This window comes from Triturus cristatus, chromosome 9 (assembly GCF_964204655.1).
Source record: "Triturus cristatus chromosome 9, aTriCri1.1, whole genome shotgun sequence".
In the NCBI taxonomy this organism is placed as follows: Eukaryota; Metazoa; Chordata; class Amphibia; order Caudata; family Salamandridae; genus Triturus; species Triturus cristatus.
This window is the reverse complement of record NC_140592.1, coordinates 935,058,600-935,082,851: the sequence shown is the minus strand read 5'-3', so window position 1 is coordinate 935,082,851 and position 24,252 is coordinate 935,058,600. Positions and strand designations below refer to the sequence as shown.

Sequence of the window (24,252 nt, the reverse complement as noted above, 5' to 3'; positions counted from 1 at the left end):
TATAAGCAAACCTGTGATGCAAGCCATATTTGAATCTGTATCTTCAAATAATACAAACACATTGATTTATGCCCACCATCCAAATGAGTATATGCACACTCACAGGTGGCCATTTTGGAAGCCTGCTGCTATTACAGCAGGAAGACAGCAATTACAAAAAAATGATAATAAAAAATTGAGGGATGCGCGGGCAATAGGTGCAAAAAGAGGGAGGGTGGTGAAAATTAAAAAAATACAAGATGGAGGGGTAGGCAATGACCAGTTGGTGGGAAACGGAGAGAGCAACACAGAAAGCATGGGGGCAAGGTAAAGTAGGCAGCAACACATGGGTAAGAGAGCAAGAAACGCATGCACTCCAATGCATAGAGGAAAAGCAAAAAGTAGTTCCCTGCATGCCAGGAACATTAACAGTGGAAGGATATGAGTCAACCAATCAGAACGCTATGACACTGAAATGATCCTAGGTGGGGCATACACAAGAATAGGGAAGAAATACATCAAATCATGAGGAGAGAACTGAGGTAGATCCCAAAGCCATCCAATTATGAGGTTGACTCAAAGCCCGCTGTTTTCATTTTGCAAACAATATATCTGGCTGGAGACAACTAGAGCTCTCAATACCTTTGAATGGCAGGACACTAAATTATCCAATTTGTTAGGAAATTTAGATTTTTTGACTGGTAACATTGTGATAGAAGCAGACACATGTTAGGTATGAGTCGAACCTATAAACATCTCAGCTTGTGACTGACTCTTGCGCAGTCCTACAAGACTTTCATGGCCACTGGACTGTAGGTATGTCTCCTAATTTTCTGTTAGACTAGCCAGCCTTTGATCACATGCACATTTGTGCCATCTTATCGTACTAAAAATATGTGAAAAGTGCAAAGATTTTCTGAGGCACAAGCAAAATTTTATTTGGCCCGTCTCCTTGGAAGAATGTCATTTTGAGGGTGTATGTTGGAATATAACAATTATTTGTGGCATCTTGATGTTGGCTTTAATGCAGCATTGACCCTTAGCCTATTAAGGCTCAATCAGCGCCATGTAAAAATCAGGGTAATGTGCTCAGGCCCTAAGCATGGGAATCGTGCTGTGAATGGTGTGGAGATGAGTTAACATTGGCAGTAAGATAGATCCTATAGGTGTTATTTACGCAGTTTTAACAACGTAGGTTTTGATACAGACTAGGTAGACAATCTCAACTTTTCCTCAGGGAGGTAGAAATGTTTGTGAGAAGAAAGAGGGAATCTAAACCTCATGATTAAATTTAATACCCTTAAAATTCAGATTGTGGACAAAACTGGAGCCGAGCTGTGGCCCTGAATAACCACCACCATGTTCCTCTTCTCTTGCCTGAATACCATGGTCACCACAAAATTCCAGTGCATCATAGACCATTGGCAGTCTGGGAACTGTAACAAAGATCACTGCCACTAGGCCAGGGTCCCTGATTTTGTTTTGTTTGAATCTGTTTATTGAAGTTTTTTTTTGCATTTCAAGGATAATGCAAATAACAGATAGTATAGCATACATTTAAAGTTTAAAGGCATAATGTCATACAATCAATGAAGGATATTTTTTGACATACAACTTGCATCAACAACATAGTTGTACGGCAGTAGTAGATAGGCTCAAAGAAACCTGTAAAAGGAAGGTAGACACTAAAGACCTGTCCTAGATCATGATACATGTCTAAAAGGTACGTCACTTCGTATGGTAGGATACGCTTATGTTAACCCCTGTAGTTAAGTGGAAGAGGCGGGACTACAGGTGAATCGTTGATAATATTGGTAACGGATTCATTTCATATATGTAGCAATATAGAAATAACAACTCTAAAATAATAACATAGGAAACCCTACGACTTGGAGCCCCCCCAATTCCCTCACCCACCACAGTCAACGGAAATGCTCATGCAACTGCTGTTAAGAATCCACAAATAAGACTTACACGAGATGTGTGAGTGCAGGCATTCATAGTTAATGAGAGGGATGAACAGCATATAGCAACATTAGGCTTTATGTCCGGAGCTCCCGACAAGGGTTCAAAGTCATGGGCTGCCTTGTATGGGTGGTAACACTGCAGTTCAGATAGGATATTGTCCCAGTGAGTGGTGATGGGATTCTTCCTTTGACCAAGTGTGTCTTCTCTATGCAGGGTGATGCTTTCCACCTGCACCCAATTGAGCATCAAGCGTGTCCAGGCTACAAATCAATGGGGGTCAGAGGATTTCCACCTACGAGTAATAAGGCGCTTAGCCACTATGAATCCTATATCTAGGAAACAGGAAGTGGCCTTGTGTTTCTTGTGCCTGCGATACAATCCCAGGAGCTATATTTCCCATTTGTGCAGGTCCGGGCATTCAATGCATGTGGATAAACTCTATGTGATACTGGACAATTAATTATGTAGACATGTGCAGGACCATAGCATGTGTAGCAAGTCTCGGTCTATCTGAGCACAGTGAGGGCAAGCGGTGTCTGCTCTGTGGTAATAATGATTTATATTGGCAGAAGTAAGATTAGCCCTGTGTACAATATAAAGTTGAATAAGCTTAAACCAGCATTACGTGTCTTGGGGCCTCTAGCAGGGCGTCCCATTCCTTATCAGAGCACGGGTGTGTTAAGTCGGTCCTCCAATGTTGTCTTAGAGTTATGATCTGTGGAATAGTGTGTGTACGGAATGATTCAGTGAAACATTGGATAAAGTGTCTACTCCACATTACATGGAGATATTAGACTGTAAGATGGATGGGTAGTTCAGTGGTCATGTCCCTCCACTGATTTTCTAGTGTAGCAATCAGTCAGTTGTGTAGTAAGAATTGGCCCGGGGGCAGGCCATCCTCCTCCATCAATGTCTCACACAGCGCCACGGTACTTCCCTGGTGTTAGAAATGGGATTTCTGGTTGGCTAAGGCTTGCGCCAACGTCAGGCAGAAACCACCACTCTAGTCAGGGCAAGGAAGTTACACGCCAAAGATAACCCCTGCTCACCCCCTTGGTAGCTTGGCACGAGCAGACAGGCTTATCCCTGAGGCGATGTGTAAAGCGTTTGCGCGCGCACCCAGCAACAACACCCAAGGCCCACCACAAAGGAAACTCCACACAAGGTATTATATAAAAAAATAGCCTTTGTATTATACCAAAACACATTAGATAAAAACACACACTTTACAATGTGCCAACAGGCACGGGCAGAATTTACAAGGGATTATATGTACAGGGGACAGGGCCACATGGACCACTGTCAGGAATTAGCACTTTGTAGAAATTAGAACGTAGGAATAATACTTTAGAACATAGCCCATACAATCACTGTAGCACTAAAAATAGAACATGTAGCACACAACCAGTAACTACTGGTATCAGGTAAGTACCACCTACGCAACCCTAACCACCTTAGGAAAATATTGCGCAGGGAATCAGGACCTCACTAGCACCACCTGTACTAGGGAGAAAACAACCACCTAAGTATCACAATACCTGTAGGGGTAAACGCACATTACACATGATGCATCACATTCAGAGGTGTAGAACAAGGCACATGACGCATAAAAACACATTCAGAGGTGCAGGTTAGGAACAATAGCGCAAAACTCACATTAGCCACCACTGTGGCAGTCCCTAGACCAACTGGCCTTGAAGGGGCAAGGACGCCCTGTGTCCAGAAGAGTCAGGGCGCGCCTGCGCAGGCTGCGCAAACCAGGGCGCACAACGCACAACTTACACGCAGCAGTTGCCCACTAAGTGCTGGGCAACTGGAGAGATGCTGGGGCACCACTGTGCCTTCCTAAATAAATATGGCAAGGGTTGGAGCCTCTCCGGGACTCTAAATGCACAAAATGCCCCCTAGAGCCTTCGGGGCTCTGCACAACTCTGTGGGGCAAGGTGGGAGTGGCCCGCTGCCATCTGTGGCCACTCAGTTACAAAAGAAATGCCCCTGTATGCGTGGGAGCGGCCCGCTGCCTTCCGGGGCCGCTCTGAGTGCAAAAGAAATGTCCCCTGCAATCTGAGTCCCTCTGGACTCTTGGACAAATCACTCTCCACGTTGGAGCGCCTCGCGCTCAGAAACCAATGCGGGCCTCGTTGGAGCCTCGTGGGCTCGAGAACAATACTCCCCCCTTCGTGGGAGCCTCAGCTGGGTCTCAACACTACTGTGGCCGAGTCCCCCTCTGGGACTCAACCAGGACTTGCCCTGATACGTCGGAGCGCAACTGCGCTCAAAGCAAGCAATGGTGGAGCCTTACTCGGCTCTACGGTCCTGCCCCCGCGTGGGAGCGTACTCGCGCTCCTCCAACCAGGCAGCCCCGTGGTGCGGCTGCCTCTGTGAGCAGCAGGAAGAAGCTCTGGGTGCGGCAGAGGAGGGACCCCCAGGGACGCCCGCACTCACCTGTGGCTAGAGAGGCGGCGTCTCCTCACTCGGGGGTCTCCTCTGCGGCGCGGACCTTCGTTCGCCCGGGCCCCCTCCTGGGACCCGGGACTTGGGAGCGGAGCCGGCCGGGCTCCGGTCTTCGGGATTCCTTTTCCGCCTCGCAGCGCAGGAGCGCGGGGTAGGCTCCCGTCGCTTCCTGCGTGAAGCCCCGCCCACGTCTCACGAAGGCTGCCTGACTTTCGGGGTTTCGGCCCGGACTGCAGCGGTGATTCTCGGATCGCGGTGATGCGGGGTGGGCACCCGCTAGGGGGATGAGCAAAACAAAAAGCGGCAAAGTCCCTGGCGGGGTGGGCACCCGCTAGGGATATTAATTTTCAATAAAGCGGGGTGGGCACCCGCTAACACGCTCAGCAATGTCCCTGGCAGGGTGGGCACCTGCCAGTGGACGTCGGAATCGGCAAAGACAGGGCAAACGCCGGGTGGGCACCGGCTTCCAAAAATAAAGCGCTCCTGGGCGCTAAAGGCAAATCCAAGCGCTTTGGGGGAAAGAAAAGCGCTTCTAGGCGCTTAGGGGTGCCAGTCAACACCTAAGTCCAGCAAAGTTCTTCCCTGCATAAATCAGGGCAGGGGTGGGGGGCAAGGCTGGACCCAGAGCCAGCTCACTGGGCCTCCAGGCATGGAGGTAGTCCAGGTGGCAGTCCTCTGGTCCAGCAGCAGCAGCAGCCCCCCTCAGGTAAGATCCTGGCAGAGAACAGTTTCTGTGGGGACACAGCCCCATTTTTATACACTAAAACCCTTTGTTCTTGGTTCAGGGTGAGGGGGAAAACCAGTCGCAGCTGGGTGGGGTAGCACCCTTGATGTGCTCAGCCCCCCACTCTATTCACTGGCAGGGCTAGGGTCGTCAGTCGCACCACAGGGGGCGGAGCCAGCATTGTGTGGGGAAAACCCTGCCCTATTCAGGACCCAGGTGTACTCCTCCCACCCATCTAGCTGCTGATCTCCCCATTCACCACTGAGTGACTCATCCTGACTCTGGGGAATCACTAGCCCATCACATGACCTCAACCAGCCAATCACGCAACAAGGCACACATTTTACACTGTACACCGAAGTGCCCACTTCTAGAAGTGGCACTTCCACACTAGGTACATGCACGCCGCACACATCATCGCGCAGCATTCAATCACACTAGTCCGCACATACCAAACTCGGGCCTGCACACCCCACGCATCAGGAACTACTAGGGACACATACATTCCCCATGCATTCCTATGGGAGGGCAGGCCTATCTCACCACATGCACTCAGAGTGCGCACGCACTTTACCCTGGGACACAGGGAAAGTGCGCAGAAACGAAAAATCACCACACCAAGTCACCAATAAAAAGCAAAAAAGTTCAGGGGTGAACCTGCCAGAAGGGCCAAGTCCAACACCTGGTATAGGTCACTCAGCGTGTGCAGGCCAGCACCATGCCGTGCTGTCAACTCCATTGCTGATGTGGGACCAATCAGTATTCTAAACAGCACTAACCCTGTTGCATAGGGGATCATGTGTTTAGTAAGGTGGAGGGACCTGCGATAGCAACGGTAGGTCACTCCCAGCAGCAGGGAGTCCGATGGACGCATTCGTATGTAGGGGTGAAACAGATGCAGAATAGCGGACAAGCTCCAATTAGGTTAGGATGTGGCTGTGTCCGACAGGTGTAAGCCCAACAGCCATTTAGTGATCCATTGGACTTGAGAGGCAAGGCAGCACTGCTCAAAATGCAAGATCTCCCCAATTCGTGGGCGAGAAGAGCTTTCCTAAAGCTACCAACATCTGGACTTGCTCCAGATGAATTCTCGTACCTATAAAGAGGGGGGATAGTAAAGAAATAAAGGAGTCGACGTCAAACCACCATTTTTAATAATGCCACGGCCCCATGACCACCAGTGGCAATGTGTGCAAAAAGGGCATTTGCACTTGCATGGATGTGACTGCACAAGTAGCACTGCCATCAAAGAGATCATCTGCAGAATGACAAACCTGCAACCTAAGGTATCAAAATGTGTGCTGCTGCCATTCTAATTGCGCTCTGCCAAAGACAAAATGTGGATTGAGAACTTATGAGAGAAAGGGAAATAGACAGGACTTTGTCCAATTTACCCTCAACCCAGAGAGGGAATGAGATGCAAAATGGTCAAGAGTTAATGCAATCATGGTAGGAATGTTGTGCGTATCTCTGAGGTAGGGCAACATATCGTCCACATATAAGCATATTATATGTATCCTGTCACCTAAGGGGGATTCCCCATGGCGCTCCCCTATCTCTCAATGTAAGCGCATGTAGTTCAATTGTAAAGGAAAACATTAAAGGAGAGAGCTGGCAGCCCTGTCTTGTTCCCCTGTGTGTGGGAATTGGCCCCAAAATTGGAGGTCCAGTCTTGATCCTGATTAGGGGGTTAGTGTATAAAAATGTACTAATCGGATAAAATGATGACTAATGCCATAGCGAGGCAGCTTATTGAAGAGATGATCCCATTCCAAATAATCAAAGGCCTTTTCAAGGTCTAAGACCAGTCATCCAGCACAAGGCCAGTTTTGCTGGGCGTAGGTCATGCATCAAAAGAATCTGCACAGGATCAGAGAAGTATTACAGGCGGGGACAAATCTCACTGCAGTACTCTCTCATTGCTGTATTAGAACTTTGGTTAGATACGTCTGCAGATTAGAGTTTCGTTGTTAGGTTCGCTTCTGTGTTTAGTGTGTCTCATTGTTGGGAATGTCACTGCGGTCCCAATATTGGATGCTCTCTATGTTACAGCTACTATGTCAAATAAGTCTATTGATTAGTGTCTCTTTGTTGTGTTTGTAGCTCAGGGTTTGGTGTGTCAGTGTATGGTAGATGTTTTTATGTATGGCTGAGCCAACTGGAACAATCCTCATTCCTTACTGAGTGCATTTTAAGATATCATCCTGCTTTTGATATTATATATTCACTGCACACAGTCCAGCTTTCAAGATTGAGTCACTGATGTATTTACTTTCTAATTGCTCTCCTGAGATCACCCATAGTGTTGCTAAGAGTTCATCACCACAGTAGGGATATCACCAATTGTTTAAGCTTCATAACAGATGAATCCATATCATACCAACTTTTGGGCCAATGCTGGCAACCAGTACCTTTCTGTACTGGATGGGCGGGGGATTAAAAATGGTGGTATTTTAGAGATCTTTTACGAAGATTCTCATTGTGTGAGGGTTCTCATCTCAGATCATAAAGTGGCTGTTCAGGCAGTTCTCTTGAAAGGTGAAACTTACATATTCACAACTGGCCATCATGTCAGGTTTCTCCCATTATCAAGGGGCCATAAGCTTCCATTGTTATTATGTGGTTTTAAATGTGACCATAGACTCAGTGGCGGCTGGTATGGATCAGGGGTGGCAGGGAGAGTAACGGGGTGTAAGAAAAGAACAACAAGAAAACGTACCTTATCACCGCGTCTCTCCCACGTCGTCTCTGCTCCGCGTCCGGGTCGAACAGGAACCAGGAAGCACACCCAGGCTCCCCGAGGCCAATCCCAACGCTGCAATGCAGCGTTGTGATTGGACAGAGTGCTGTGGTTCGGTGCTCAGCTAGGGAATGGGGGCCTTGGCATGTTTTCCACCCAGGCTGAAATGCATCGAACATGCAAAGTGCGCATGACGCTTTGGCCGGCCCAAGACGGCCAGTTCAAGCATCATGCGTTCTAACAGTGTGCTCACCACTCCTCACCTGTCCTGCTCTGCGAGCAGAGCAGACCCGCCACGCCCCTCCCCACCAAAACGCCACAGCAGGAACAAATAAAATGATAATAGCATCAAGTTATTATAATTTTTTTCCTTTCTTTAACTGCTGCTAAGCAGTGGGGTGACGCTCCTTCGCCTTAGCGGAGGAGCCGCCACTGCCTGCAATACAGACTGCAGAACATGCGACTCCTGGTTTTATAGAAAAAGCAGTCATATGATGATGTGATACTTTTGTCCTCCCCTACATGGCCTCATGTGGTATCTCTGGTAAATAATGGCGCCCTTTGTTGATTCGCCACAAGGGACATGGTGTTCAGATTTATGCTGTGGGGGGCCTCACACAAGAAATAACAAATGTGTGGATTCTGGCCGGAAGACCCCGATGAATGTCAGGTTGTTTAACCTGCCGGAAAGGTTCACCTCCACACCGCAGATAGTGAAGCAGGGCGCTGCCCGTCTCCTCCTTCACCTGTCAAGTGGGAACTCTTCAGGTAAGTACTTAATGTCCTTCCATCAGTGAGGTATGGGGTAGTTATGCCAACTGACAGGTGATAAATATGTCTACGTGCAGAAAGATGTGAGGGAGGGTGTATAATGAGCTGTGATTTAGAAGGTGTGGACTCAATATTGATGTTATAACATTGACCAACACTTGTATCGACTCTGCAATATCGACATGTTGTCAACTTAAGTTAATGAAGAGTTAACAATAATACATTTTTAATTCCCTATTTAAACACCATTATGATATCGGGAATCGATAGTGTGGAGTTGATATGTGTGTATGTCAACATTACTGAGCTCTATATCGTGACAAGCAACAAATGTGGAAATGATTGTAGCGCGGTCCAAGGAGGGCTGCTTTGATATACTGGAGACGTGCAGGGTCATGCAGCTGGCACAGATATCCTAAGGCGCAGTGCACGGTGGGATATGAAATAGCAATGAAAAGTAACTTAAAGGCAGCAGCATCTGGTTTACTTATTTATTTAGTATTTTTGTACAGCTCATACAAGGCCCAGGGGCATCAGAGCTTCACATAAGCAAAGCGAGAACAGTATCAAATCGGATCATAAGCTGTAGTAGTAAAATTACGAGAAAGAGAAAAAATATTGCTATGGTGAGGTCAACAAACCTACATAGAGGCACCAGAAGGTATTTGGCGTCCCGACTCGCGGACCCACCCACACGCTTGGCAAGAGAATGAGATGTATGTGTCAGAGTAATGAGAACACGCCAAAGAGGGACATAAAAAAAGTGCAATTGAGCAAAAGCGCATAGAAACACTGCTTGATTTTAAAGGAAAACAACAAAGACACTCAAGGAGAATATAACACATCTGGATGTCACCTATGTTCTCTGCCATTCAGCTGTATTCCACATTAGCCTCTCCAGTGGCCACAAACTGTTCTGGAGAAAACCAGGGTTTGATTTCCCTCCCGCAGATTAGAGCAATGGCTTCTGTAGAGTCATCAAGGCTCAGGTGTTAGGAGGAAGGCGGAATACTAGGCCACCTTTCAGAAAACAATGGCCATGCTTAATAAAACAGCACAATTCAAAGTACAGATACGCAGCTTGGTGAAGTAGTCATTAGTTTTTTTGATTTTAAAAACAAATTCAATACAAACAAAGTTTAGAAGTTTGGTGGTCTGCTATCAATATCGATGTCAGCCTTCCACCATTTTTTTGTGTATCTTGAAGCGAACTACCATGGTGGCGATTCCTTTCAACATACATGAACATAATCTATACATTTGGCAAACTGTAACGTTCTGGCCACCCTGATGGGCTGTACTTCATCCGCAAAAGTCTGAATCGGCTGAAAAGTCTCACAAAACAGGTTGAAAAATAATTGACCAGTCTGGTGTCAGGATAGAGTTCTACGCCTAAGGTCTGAGGCTGCCAAGTGTGAGAGGTTTCTGCCATGGAACCAATCTCCTGTACTGTGTGTAAGTGGGGTTAAGTGGGGCATGTATTCATTTGTGTTGGCTCATGAGGCAGCTAAGTCAGATGCAGTGACTTGCTGCCTCTACCACTCAGCTATGAAGGTAAGCAGACAGTTGACCTTAAACTTGGACTTAGACTCTGGTGTTTTGTCTGCACACACACGCGTCAGGAGAAGTTTGCTCTCCAAGGCAGATATGCAATCTCCATTCCACAGAGGGCTTTTTCTGCACTTGTAGAGCCGAGCAACAGGGATTGTCTTGAGCAAAATGATAATGCTGCTTTTGGTGTCAATGTTTTACCAACTATTTTAAAGTGTTGCATCTTAGGGTTTTACGCTTTCATAAATAGGCAAGTTTTAGTGTTCTGTAGTATTTCCGTAGGTCACAGGTGGAGCGAATGAACACTAGCCGCGCATTCCAAAAGAAAGGTGTCGAACTGAGGAATCGAGGAACTCTCAAGAGATGAAGGTTGGACAAGTGCAATTAGCAGTTAGAAACATAACTTGAAGCAGGTAACAGCTCTTCACAATGTTTTCTGGCAGAACCCCTTAGGCCATTACGTATGCATAGAATCACCTTAAAGTTGTACTTTATATGGCCCACTATTTTGCAGCGCAAGTCAGAATTCGTATCCTGATTAAAACTCATAAGTCAGCAGAGTTGCAAATGGGGTCTCACAAGGAAGGTCCGATAGGTCTCCCTTGCAAATGGACAAAGCTCTTCTTTGGGGCCCAAAACGCTGTGGGATGGTTCTACGGAGTACTTCAGGGTCTGCTCAGAGATAGTCTTGCTGCATCATACAGATCTCCTAAGGGTATGTGTTGATGATAGTTTTAACAATAACTGTTAGTTTATCCCAACAAATTACTGGTAGGCTAGGTAACCCATTGCATACACCAATCAATTTATAAATAAATCAGATATTAGTTCTGTCTGGTGCATAAGTTACCCCCACCCAATATTACTTATGAACCCCTGACTCTGCTATTGGGTCAGGAAAATTGGCAGAACAAAAAGAGAGAATTCCCCAAAGGAGCCAAACTTTTTGTTTGGTTTCTCCCTCCCTCCGTAAGGATGGGGACAAACGCGATAATGGTGAAAAAAGAGAAGGGACCACCTACTGCAGTGGCCTGTCATGGAAACAGTAAATGGACCTCATTCCCCTTATTAAATCACAGACTTAGAGAATAACGAGGGGCTGAAGGGAAGAAGATCGTGAGAGGTAGGTGCTCTCACAACAATCTGACCTCCACATGAAAGTACCAGCGAACCCAACAACAAAAGATGAAGGAGAGGCCTTACAGTAAGATTAGTGTCACACAAACATTTTATGAAGTATTGTACATTAAAAGTCCTCTACTTCCTCACCCAACCTATACATAACCTTGTGGAACGATTACAAAAGACACATGGGGTCAGATGTATTAAGAGAGAGTTTTGTGATTCCCTAATCGTGAATCCTTACGATTCTCAATTGGGAAATCACAAAACGGCATGTATGAAAGTGTGTTGAACACTTTCTGCGATTCCCAGTGGGTCGCTAATGACATACCTCATGAATATTAATGAGGTAGGTTGCAATTTGCGACCCATTAGGAATTGCACAGGGATGGTGGCATGCTGAGGTCAGCAGACCACCATCTCTGTGATTGCTTTTAAACCAAGCAATCTTTTTTTGTTGTAAAGCAACCCTTTTTCCTTAAAATAAAATGGGATGCTTTACAAAAAGAAAAATGAAAAGTTTTCGTTTAGATTTTTAGGAGCAGGCAGTGGTCCCACGACACTGCCTGCTCTTAAAAAACGTTTTTTCATACATTCACAAAGGGGAAGGGGGTCTCTTGGGTACCCCTTTCAGTTTGCGAATGGGTTACCACCAACTTGAAGTTGGTGGTAAAATGCGAATGTTTTGCGACCACATTCAGTCTTTGGAAGGGATGCCCTGCACACGCCCTTTACATATACTGAATCGCAAACCCATTTTGGGATTTGGTCACAGGTTACCCAATAGCCAAATAGAGTTTGATACATGGGAAAAGCCTTTTCTGCGAATCAACCTGTTTACGAACACAAAATTGCTTGATACATGTGGCCCATGGTTTCCCAAACTAACCCACAGAAAAGGTATTTAAACACAAAAAGTCCATTCTTGCATAAGGATAGAAGAACACCAGACGTACATTCACATGAAACACAAATGTTGAGGTTTCTTTGTTCCTCCTTTTGACTACTATATACTTATTTTATAGTCAAATTACAGTCAAGCGCAAGGTGAATGTTCATCAGCATGTTTGGCGTTTATGCACTCTTGCCTCAATTCATCCACTGCTTTCTGCCGTGGAAATGTAGGGAGCAGTTGAAACCAAAACATCTGGTGTGAGGTGGGCAAAATTGGCAAAAGGTGGACAGAGTTTCAAGGTAGTGAGAGTTCTTGATTTTGCATGCATTCCCCTAATATTTTGAAATACGGGGAAATCATGAATATTTGCACTATCCCGTGTGTCTTATGACTCAGCTGAAATAATCTGCAAATATTGCAGGCAAAGGTCACACCGAACACCAAGTTTGGAACATTTAACCCCACCCCCAATTCTTACTGAACTTTTGGAATGATAATAAACTATTTAAAAATCAGAATGCTGCACTCAATAGGGAGAATGAGTGCATCAAATACTACACTTAAAAATGAAGAAAAGAGAAAGTCCCAAGAAAGTTGCTTTTGTCCGCAATGATAGTAGTTCTACCTCTATGGCAAAAAATACTGCATTCAAAGTTACTAGGCTCTTTCCAAAGTTTGAACAGCTACTGCTAATACCCATTTTATCAACCTCACAATAGTGAGAATCTTCTCGATGATTCAAAGCTCACTGTTATTGGTTGTATGCAGTTCTGTGCAGTAGGCGCTTATTTTTTATTTTTATATTTATTTCAGAGCACCTTTTATTAGCATTTTATGAATAACAAAAAGAAACATGTATAGTTCTGCGGGTGGAAAAGGTGAAGCATGGCATTAATATGAGTAGTCTCTGAGTAAGTAAGTGGTAGTTATAAAATATACATTGGAAGAAGTCCACAACTTAATTACTAAACTATCAATAAAAACAACAACAAGAGAAGAGAAAAAGAAGAGAAGGGAGAGTTGTAGGGGAGGAGAAAGAGTAGGTAAGAGAGATGTAATAAGAGAGTAAGGGAAAGGTGGGGGCAGGGCCGATTTTTAGCACAGGCGAACTGGGCCCAGGCCAAGGGCGCCAATATTCTGAGAGGCGTATGGCGTTGTGTGCATTAAGGTATACCAATAGCAGGACACCTGTCATCTTTCTCCAGCCGCGTCCATGTCCCCGCATGCTCGTTTCTGTCTGATTTGTCAGTTTTTTTTTGATAAACAAATTTTTATTTTCATATAAGCATCACAGTCAAAAAGGACATACAGCAATTTGAAGAAATTGGCATCAACAAGACCTGTCACAGAGTCTTTGATAATCAGTCGCACGATCCCCCTCCCCCTCACCCCCCTTCCGCTCCCGCCCAATGTAATCCCTCCCCTAAAACAAGCCCCCAAGCCCCCATATTTTGCAAAACTTTTTGGGGCAACCCCGGGCAGCGTACAGTGTCCGTTCCTGTGCCGCGCACCAGTCCACCCCCCTCCTCCATTTAACCCCTTTGGGCGGGTCAATCTGCTTCCAGGCGGCCGCAATATCCCTTTTGGACACCACCAGAGCCGTAGTCAGGAAGTACTTCTCATTACGGGAGCCATCCAGCCCCTCCGTTATTCCCAACAGAGCCAACCGAGGGTCATGGGGGACCTCCCATCCCAGGACTTCAGTCAGTTCAGCTTCGATCTCAGCCCAGAAGCTCCCCAGTCGAGGGCAAGACCAGACCATGTGAAAGAAGTCTGCCGGATCTACCCCGCACCGAGCGCATGAAGCCGCTTGGCACAGGCCCGCCCGAAACAGACGTTCCGGGGTCAGGTAAGCAGCGTGAAGATAGTAAAGCTGGATAAGCCGCAATCTAGCCAACGTAGTGATCGTCCTGGGCGCCATAAGGGCGTCCCTCCAATCACTTTCGTCCAGAGGACCCACCCAGGCCTCCCACCTCTGCCGCAGTCCGCTCCAATCCACCGGGGTGTTATTAACCAGGGACCGATAAATACGGGATATGCCCCCCCTCCCCAGACATCCCAGCATCACTTGAGCCTCAGGCAGGCTATGGTCGGGGAGCTTGGAATCCAGCGTGACGTGAGATTGGAGCGCATGGCGCAGTTGGAGATACCTATAAAATTGCGAGGAATGTAAAGAAAACCGGCTCCGGAGCTCTTGGAAGGAACACATGTGGCTCCCCCGTCATACATCACCCAGGCAGGAGATCCCCAGGAGGTCCCAGTTGCGGAATCCGTCGAGCCCCGATACTTCCCGCAGCCAAGTGCCTTGCCAGAGCGGTGTAACCCGGGTCAGTACCTTCGACCAACGGGTGTGCCGTAGGGCGGCCCGCCACACCAGAAAGGGGGCCCGTACGACCTCCGGAAGCGATCGAGGGATTGTCGCTCCATAGAGCATGCTTTGAATAGAAGGGAATCTGGTGAGCTGCACCTCTAGTCTATAAGCCGGATCATCCCACCCACCCGAGAACCAGTCGTGGACCCCCAGCAGCCGCGTAGCGAGATTATACAGGTAAAGATTAGTCATGCTCAAGCCACCATCATAGGAAGGAACCCGGCAGCGGTCTAAAGCCAACCGGGGCCTACCGCCACCCCAGAGAAATCTAGTCGCGGCCCCGTCCAGGTCTCGAAACCAGGAGCGGGGGAAGGAGCAGGGCGTGTTTTGTAGCATGTATAGAAACCTGGGGAGGATCATCATCTTATAAAGAGCAATCCTTCCCAACGGGTTCAACGGGAGTGACTGCCATTTTATCATGTCTGATCTGGCCTTATTAACCACGGGGGCCACGTTAAGAGCCCAGCAGAGTTACGGGAGAAGGGTAACCCAGATCCCCAGATATTTAAAGGACAGTCTCCGGATGGGAATGTCAGACTGCCAGTCAAAACACTCCCTAGATGGATGTAACGGGACCAATACCGATTTCCCGGAGTTCAGGCGGAGACCAGACGCCTGCCCGAACCGGCGAAGAGTCCGGCACACCCGAGGACCCGAGACAGCCGGATCCGAGAGATAGAGAAGGACATCGTCCGCATAGAGAGCAATTTTATCCGGGACCATACCCGGCCAATCCCAACCGCGGAGAACCGGATCCGATCGGATCAGCACGGCCAGGGAGCCATCCAGCCCCTCCGTTATTCCCAACAGAGCCAACCGAGGGTCATGGGGGACCTCCCATCCCAGAACTTCAGTCAGTTCAGCTTCGATCTCGGCCCAGAAGCTCCCCAGTCGAGGGCAAGACCAGACCATGTGAAAGAAGTCTGCCGGATCTACCCCGCACCGAGCGCATGAAGCCGCTTGGCACAGGCCCGCCCGAAACAGACGTTCCGGGGTCAGGTAAGCAGCGTAAAGATAGTAAAGCTGGATAAGCCATAATCTAGCCGACGTGGTGATCGTCCTGGGCGCCATAAGGGCGTCCCTCCAATCACTTTCGTCCAGAGGACCCACCCAGGCCTCCCACCTCTGCCGCAGTCCGCTCCAATCCACCGGGGTGTTATTAACCAGGGACCGATAAATACGGGATATGCCCCCCCTCCCCAGACATCCCAGCATCACTTGAGCCTCAGGCGGGCTATGGTCGGGGAGCTTGGAATCCAGCGTGACGTGAGATTGGAGCGCATGGCGCAGTTGGAGATACCTATAAAATTGCGAGGAATGTAAAGAAAACCGGCTCCGGAGCTCTTGGAAGGAACACATGTGGCCCCCCCGTCAGACATCACCCAGGCAGGAGATCCCCAGGAGGTCCCAGTTGCGGAATCCGTCGAGCCCCGATACTTCCCGCAGCCAAGTGCCTTGCCAGAGCGGTGTAACTCGGGTCAGTACCTTCGACCAACGGGTGTGCCGTAGGGCGGCCTGCCACGCCAGAAAGGGGGCCCGTAATACCTCCGGAAGCGATCGAGGGATTGTCGCTCCATAGAGCATGCTTTGAATAGAAGGGAATCCGGTGAGCTGCACCTCTAGTCTATAAGCCGGATCCTCCCACCCACCCGAGAACCAGTCGTGGACCCCCAGCAGCCGCGTAGCGAGATTATACAGGTAAAGATTAGTCATGCTCAAGCCACCATCATAGAAAGGAACCCGGCAGCGGTCTAAAGCCAACCGGGGCCTACCGCCACCCCAGAGAAAACTAGTCGCGGCCCCGTCCAGGTCTCGAAACCAGGAGCGGGGGAAGGAGCAGGGCGTGTTTTGTAGCATGTATAGAAACCTGGGGAGGATCATCATCTTATAAAGAGCAATCCTTCCCAACGGGTTCAACGGGAGTGACTGCCATTTTATCATGTCTGATCTGGCCCTATTAACCACGGGGGCCACGTTAAGAGCCCAGCAGAGTTCCGGGAGAAGGGTAACCCAGATCCCCAGATATTTAAAGGACAGCTCCGGATGGGAATGTCAGACTGCCAGTCAAACCACTCCCTAGATGGGTGTAACGGGACCAATACCGATTTCCCGGAGTTCAGGCGGAGACCAGAAGCCTGCCCGAACCGGCGAAGAGTCCGGCGCACCCGAGGACCCGAGACAGCCGGATCCGAGAGATAGAGAGGGACATCATCCGCATATAGAGCAATTTTATCCGGGACCATACCCAACCGCAGAGAACCGGATCCGATCAGATCAGCACGGCCAGGGGTTCCATCGCCAGGGCGAAGAGGAGGGGCGAGAGCGGGCAGCCCTGCCTTGTCCCCCGTCCTATGGAAAATGTGTGGGACAAAGTCCCATTAACCAGTACCCGAGCCTGTGGATCCGCGTACAGAACACAGACCATGGCGCGAAACTGGGGGCCGAACCCCATTCGCTCCAGGGTTTCTCCAAGGTATTCCCACCCCACTGAATCAAAGGCCTTCTCAAAGTCGACCAGTAGAAGGGCCAGATAAGGAGAAAGGCGCTCTCGGTGGGCCAGGGCAAGGTGTAAGCGCCGCAGGCAGTGTCTGGTTCCTCGGTTCGGCATAAATCCACATTGGTCCGGGTGGACCAGTGAGACAAGAAGCGGGCGCAGCCGTTGTGCGAGAACGGTGGCGTATATTTTAAGCTCGGTGTTGATGAGAGATATCGGTCGATAATCTGAGCAGGACTGTGACGGGGGTTGCGTCTTCGGAAGGATGACTATAGTGGCTGTGTCTGTTTCCCGCGGGAACGAACCCTTCTTCACCACCTCTGCAAAGAGGTCCAGAAGCCGCGGGGCCAGGGTCCCACGGAAATGGGCGTAGTATTCCTGTGGGAAACCATCCGGTCCCGGGGTTTTCCCAGGCGCCAAGTGGCCAATCGCCATTTCAACCTCTTGCAGGGTAATGGGCAAGTCTAAGCTCTCGCACGCCTCCCGTCCCAGCCGGCCGAGGGCCGCCCCGCTCTCCCACATCAGCTCCGCAAGGGAGATCCCCGGCGCCCGAGCCCGGTATAGTTGGGAGTAATAATCCACAAAGGTTTGAGCTATTGCCACCGAGACCGTGCGGGTCGCACCTGCGGAGTCCATGATGGCAGGAATAATCCAGCCTGCACGAGGGTAGGTAGCCAGCCGATAAAGAAGCGTGCCATTCTTATCCCCCCATCCGTAAACCCGGGCCACCGAGGAGCGCCAAAGAGTCCTCGCCGCCTCCAGAGAATGCGTGTGTATCTCCTCTCGGAGAAAGGCCAGCCGCTGTGCCCGCGTGGCTTCCCCCAATGTGTCCTGGTCTCGCTCGAGCTCCAGGGCCTGAGCTTCACAAGCTGTGAGCTGCTGGAGTTGACGTCGACGCTGCTGTTGCAGATGCCCCTTTGCAGCCCCCCTAATAGTCGCCTTGCCGGTCTCCCAGAGGACGGCCGAGGAAGAGACGGAGCCCACGTTGTGAAAGTAGTACTCCTTAATCTCACTTCCCACCACCTTCCGAAAGGCTTTGTCTTGAAGGAACCAGGTGTTCAAACGCCACATCGGACGGGCAGAAAAGGGAGGCGGACCGAGAGCAAGAAGCACTGGCGAGTGATCAGAGAGACCCCTCGGAAGAATGTGGGCATCGCGAACCCCTGCACACTCGGTAGAGGGGACAAAGATTAAGTCGATCCGGGCGTGAGAATGGTGCGCCGCCGAAGTGTGGGTATATTGGTGATCGCGTGGGTGCCAAACCCTCCAGACGTCATACAGGCCCTGGGCTTCAGCCCAGCACGATAATTGCTTCGCGCGAGCAGTTCTGGCAAAGGAGATCGGGCCTGTCGAGTCCAGATGGGGTGTGTAGACGGCGTTAAAGTCTCCCCCGAGGACGAGCGAACCCGCCGGAAGTCTTGGGAGCAGATCTGAGGTGAAGGATAGAGCGGTCTGCAACAGGGACGGCGCCGCATAGAGGGACAACAGAGTGAGCGGTCTCCCCTCAAGAGTGCCACAGACCGCAACCGCCATTCCTTGGGGGTCTAGATGCACCTGAGCCAGTACAAAGGGAAAAGATCGTTTAAGCAGGATAGCCACCCCCCGGGAGCCCCGAGCAAAGCCCGAGTGCCAGACCCTATCATAGCCGTAACGGGCGAGAAAAGGACATTTATTGCCCAGAAGGTGGGTCTCTTGAAGGAGGAGCACGTCAATCTCCGCACGCTGCGCATATTTGAGGACTGCCATACGTTTGAAACGATCCAAAAGGCCATTCACGTTCCAGGACAATATGCGCAGGGTGGCCCTAGGCACGGGTGTGTCCGCCCTAGGTGCAATCAGGGGCATGCATGACAGGAGTCGGAAGAGGCAACCAGGAAAACAAACAGCAGGTGAGGCGGGAGGCGCGCATGGAGCAACCACCCAGCGGGCACCGCGCCCACCCCAGGGCCGATGGGGGCATGGGCGTGCGAGCTCCGTAAAAGGAGGGACATGAAGAGATCGGACAGGAGATCAGGTCAAATGTTACATGATGCCTTGGAACTACAACAGCGAGGACTGCACCCTCTATCAACAAAAACCTCTTTAGGAGGAAGAAACAACCCCAAACCAAGCCCAACCCCACACCCCCCACCCTATACTTCAAAAACAGAAGCATCTGTCGCCCTAACAGTATGTGACAACAACCAAGCTAAAACGCTCGGGCCTGAGTGCCAGTGGACCCCTGAGGAAATCAGAACAAACCCAATTTATCCGCCCTGGCCGAGAGCAACAAGTATGTTGGAGCACTGAGGCCCGGCCTCTAATTCCTACAGCCAGGAATCACATCCCAACCTCCCCTCCCTGACAGAATACTATGAGAAGTAGATGGAAGTCAGATGGTAGGGCTGCGGGAAAGGTCCGAAGTGTCCATTTGAGCAGCAGGTCGGGTCGCGGAGTCTGCTCGCCGGGGGGACACGACCCGCTGTCCGGCGGCAGCAGGACTGGTAGGCGCCACCGAGGAGGCAGAGGAGGCCCCGGACGCTCGGCGCGACCTCCCCACGGAGCGCGCGACAGCCACCTCCTCCCCCGCGCGCCTCCGGGGCAGCGTGTGCTGTCGTCATCGAGATCTTGAATATCAGGGCGCCTCCCGCCCTCCCCGCCCACCCGCCGGTGATCTCTGGCCAGATCGTTGCAGGGGACATTCCTCTGTTAGGCAGGTCCAGGCCGCTCGTGGCGTGTCAAAAAAGAAAGTCTTTTGTTGGAAGATGACTCGGAGGCGGGCCGGGAACTGCAGCTGGTATTGGAGGCCCATGGAGCGCATCTTCTGCTTCACCTCCGTGTAGGAGCGCCGTAGCTCCTGTACCTCTCGGGTGTAGTCCGGGAAGATCATGATAGTGTGATTTTGGTACTTGAGAGACTCTGAGCGCCTGGCCTCCCGTAGGATCGCGTCTCTGTCCCTGAAATTAAGAATCTTTAGGATAAAGGGACGGGGGCGCTCCCGGGGGTCTGGGAGCCAGGGAACAGTGGGCCCTCTCCACCACGAAACAGGCCGACAGGCTGTCCGTCGGCTTCCAGGATTTAAACCAGCGCTCCAAGAAGTCATCCGCACGACCCGTCTCCGCCCCCTCCGGGAATCCCACCAGGCGGAGGTTACTGCGACGGGCACGATTTTCAGCATCTTCAACCCGGCGGTGCAGCTCCTTAGAATGGGTGGTCAGTTCACGCACCTGGTTCTGCAGCTGGCGGATATCATCTTCAGCTGTTGATACTCTAGATTCAGCTTCAGAGATGCGGGCGGTGGCGTTACGCAAGTCCTGCCGAAGAAGGGCCACGTCAACCCTTACCTCCCCCACCATACCCTCCAGGGAGGAACGGGATGCCGTGATGGCCTGCAGGATGGCAGCCAGGTCTGTGCCAGGGGTTTGAGCCACGTCCCCGGCAGGGCTCACCCCCCTCTCGGAGGTTGTGAATTTGTCCATCTTGGTCTGGGTGGCCGCGGGCGTCGGTCTGGATGCCCTGTCTTTACCCATGGCGGCGGCACCTCGAGCCACGGAGGCACGTCGTCCAGTCGAAGGGCAACGGGGGCAACTTCAGCAACACCGCAAGGGCCGGGGAGGTGAACGGCGGGAGGGCGAAAAACAAGTAGGACCCCTCGCCTGTTCAAAAAGCCACTCGCCGCCAGCCCCGCAGGGTAACCCCCCGCTATCTGCCTGATCTGGCAGCCGAGTAACTCGTAAGATCAGTTGCTAGCCCACAGCCCTGGGTCCTCCCGGGAGGAGCGCCACCATCCGCCGCAGACCACAACCAGTGCCAGGCCTCTTCACATTAGCCGAAGTCCCGGGGCGTCCATCCACACCACTGACCCCCTCCCGGAGGGTCCAGTGCCACCATGGCCTGCACGCAGCCCAAGTCCACAGGCTCAAAGGGCGGTTCTGCCCCCTCCCCCGGGGGGGCCCGGACAGGGACACCCCCAACACAAGGAATTCCGGAGCTGGAAACGGGGGGGGGGGGGGAAGAAAGAGAAGAAGCATGGCCACTCACGCCTCAATCGCCGGCCCGCGGTCTGATCCTCTGAGGCGGTGCCGCACCCACCACCGCATCGCAGCAGGCTGCTGAGAACCAGGGCAAGTCCAGCCACGTAGGTGGGGGGGGACAAGGCGGGGAGCCAACCCCAGACCGGCGACACCCAGCCCGATGGGGAGGGTGTCCCCTCCACCTCCAGCCCCCACACCCGCTCAGGTTCCCCGCCAGGGAGTCGCACCAGCGCTGCACTCACCGCCAGTCCCACAGCGTGATTCGGCGTCCCGGGTTGAGCCCCACTTCTCCTCACCTCCGGCTGGTGGGCATCGGGTAGGAGCCCCGCCTGTCTCCCGGGAGGGGGGGCCCGCAACAGCAGCAGAGACGCCTCCTCCCGGTCGCCGGTGCACCCAGGCCTAGACACCTCGTGGGCGCCGCGGACTCGAGTAGCCGCTCGCCCGCGCCCAGGGACCGGGACCGCAGCTTCTTCACACCGGGCACCCACGGAGACGCCGGGTGCAGCACCGGGGGGGCAGACGCGCCCCAAACTCAAGCCAGGGAGAGTCAGGTGATTCAGGACTCCAATGCGGGCAAAAGAAGCCGGCCAGGGCAGACTAGGATGGATTAGGGAGGATTTACGGGGTCCGGCGCCTGGAGCTTCACCGCGGAGCGGCCATGCTAGTCCGGCGCCACCTAGCGCTCCCCGATTTGTCAGTTTAAAGTATTTTTTATTCATTCATTGTCATATCGGTGGCAATGTTTTCAACACCTTATTAGCCCGCTTCCTTGCCCTCCCATCACAGTCTCATTCGCCCCTACTGACACATACCAACAAAACCATCATCTGCGTGAGGCAGCTAAACTATGGTGATTCCTGTGAGCAGGAGGTCCAGAGACATTTGTGTTCGGGGATCAGTCATCGCTCAGCCAGGGGCTGACCAGTAATCTCAAAGGGGTCCCCTGCTGCTTCAATTAATTGGCTAGCAAGGGCACCAAGGGGCATATTATCAAGAAACGGCGTTAAAATTATTGCCGCTTCTTGGTGTCAACATGGGCTTCTATTGGAATTCTCTGCAGCATATTATGAAGCCCATTATCGCCGCTTTAGCAGCAGTTCTCTGCCGCTAAAGCGGCGATAGTTTTAACGCCGTGATTGATAATATGCCACCAAATTTCTCTCTACACATGGCGCTATATTAACAAAGGCCGGCTCTCGTGGGTGGGGGTGGGGGGGAGAGGGGGCATATAGACAGTATTTAGGAGGGTGCAGTAGGTGCTTTAAGCCAATGAACTATCTTATAACAATTAATGGCCCTGAAAAATCCAACTCCATAATAAATGTGCAGAGTGGCTAAGGTCCTGCCTCTTCTTATTGTATATGACTATTCCCTGAATATTTCCATAGCAGTGTTACTTTATGCATTCCAAAATTGATTTTTCACCCTGTCCAGGACCCTTTGTGCGTAGAAAAAGCAAATTACTCGGTAAGCAACATAAATTCAGACAAACGCCTTTGGTTGCTAGCGCAGACAGGGGATCAATAAACTGTGAGCAGGTACATGCAGGGGATACATCTTTCTATTGTACAGAGTCACTAGAATGATTTAGGAGCACTGAGAGGACCATGCATCTCGTCCTCTGACAGGCATGGCATAGGAGTTGATTTCAGAACCCGGGAGATATATCAATAAGCTCCAGGTTTTTCTTTTTCTTAGTGAATTTCTTTTGTTTCATTTATCATTTCCCCACTCTTCTCGCCCTATGCCTGCGTTTCGAGCAGCTTTTGTCTGAGAATAGTTAATGTGACTTTCACAAACGGAGGGTTCTTTTCTACATCTGAAACTTACTGCCTTAAACGTGGCAGTTTTTGTGCTCACTCGTGAGTGGATTGTGCCAGAAAATCTAAATATTTTACATTTCTTTCCAAAAGCAGTTCAATTTAATTCTCACAAGTTTAGAAACATATGGAGGCACAGGAAAATGTACGTCTGAAATACAAGAATGTGCGCGTGTAGTGATGTGCGAAAATGGAACCATGGCACCTTTCATACCTTGGAAAACGTGTAAGTGACTTCAGTGGAATGCTGCAAAGATTTACCTTAAAGGGGTAACAGCAATAGGTGTTTATTATGAACCTTAATGCAGTTGGCACGTCTGCAGGATGCAATTTAAAGGCAAGAAAATAACCTGAGCATGCAATTTTACGATCCGAATGTAGTCAATACCACAATGTACCCTTGATGTAAGTGCTTTGTATTAAATAGTTTTGTGACCTTTCTGTAGCCAAAAAGCTGTCAGTTCAGTTCCCCATTATTCACAGAATGTGGGCTCCCTCTGTTTGATTTCGTTCTCAGCAGTCATGTAGTTCCTTCTGTATCCTCAGCACACTGCATAGTTAAATAAACAAAGCACACCGTTCACTTCAATTATTTCTAATGTATTCCCTCAGCAAACCGTACCACAGAACAAACAAAGCACATTAGCATTCTTCTTCTCTCTGGATTCTCAGGACAATCCAAATAGGGCATGAAGAACAAAACTCTTCTAAGTATAGTATGCATTTTAACATCAAGTTTAAAAACAAATCAAAACTTCTCCTGTCTAACAATAAAAGCCTCAACTGCTCATTTCCAGATAAAATACCTATATTTTGCTAATCTTCAAGTTGCAAAATATGAATTCCAAATAAAAACTATATTATCCTAACTTGTTTTAGCAAATATTTTAAACTCATACTTTAAAATCTAAATTGGTGCCTCTTTCAGGCAGTGCCCTGTGCGCCCACCTGGAATTGCATTATACAAGAACCTTCCCATAAACCTTCATCTCAGTCTTGTAGTTTATGACTCCAGATGAACAAATCCCAGAATTGGCATTTATTTTTTATACAGTGCACTATACACCCTGTGGCGGTTGGTGGCTTCAGAAAGTGATGGGCCATGAGAGTTGTTTGTGACATCATCTCTACATTCACTATACAGGCAGTGCCAGAGCCCTTTCCCCTGGTAAACCACCCCACCCCAATCACATACTCAAACTGAGCCAGGCACTAGCTGTGGGCGAGCCACCGAAAGATGGAGCCAGGCTCGAGCATGAAGCCTGGTTCTGGCTCAACTCGATGTTCTCTTGGACCCTCGATCCCAAAACTATCCTAATCTTCTTATGACTTCTACCTACCACCCACACT

The 24,252-nt window shown here is 50.2% G+C and overlaps 1 protein-coding gene across 2 annotated transcripts in view; it reads left to right on the top strand.

The window, feature by feature from the left end:
- LOC146799097 (sodium/potassium/calcium exchanger 4-like) overlaps positions 1-24,252 on the top strand; it is a 611,785-nt gene that overhangs the window by 354,148 nt on the left and 233,385 nt on the right. The gene's annotated exons all lie outside the window — the stretch shown is intronic.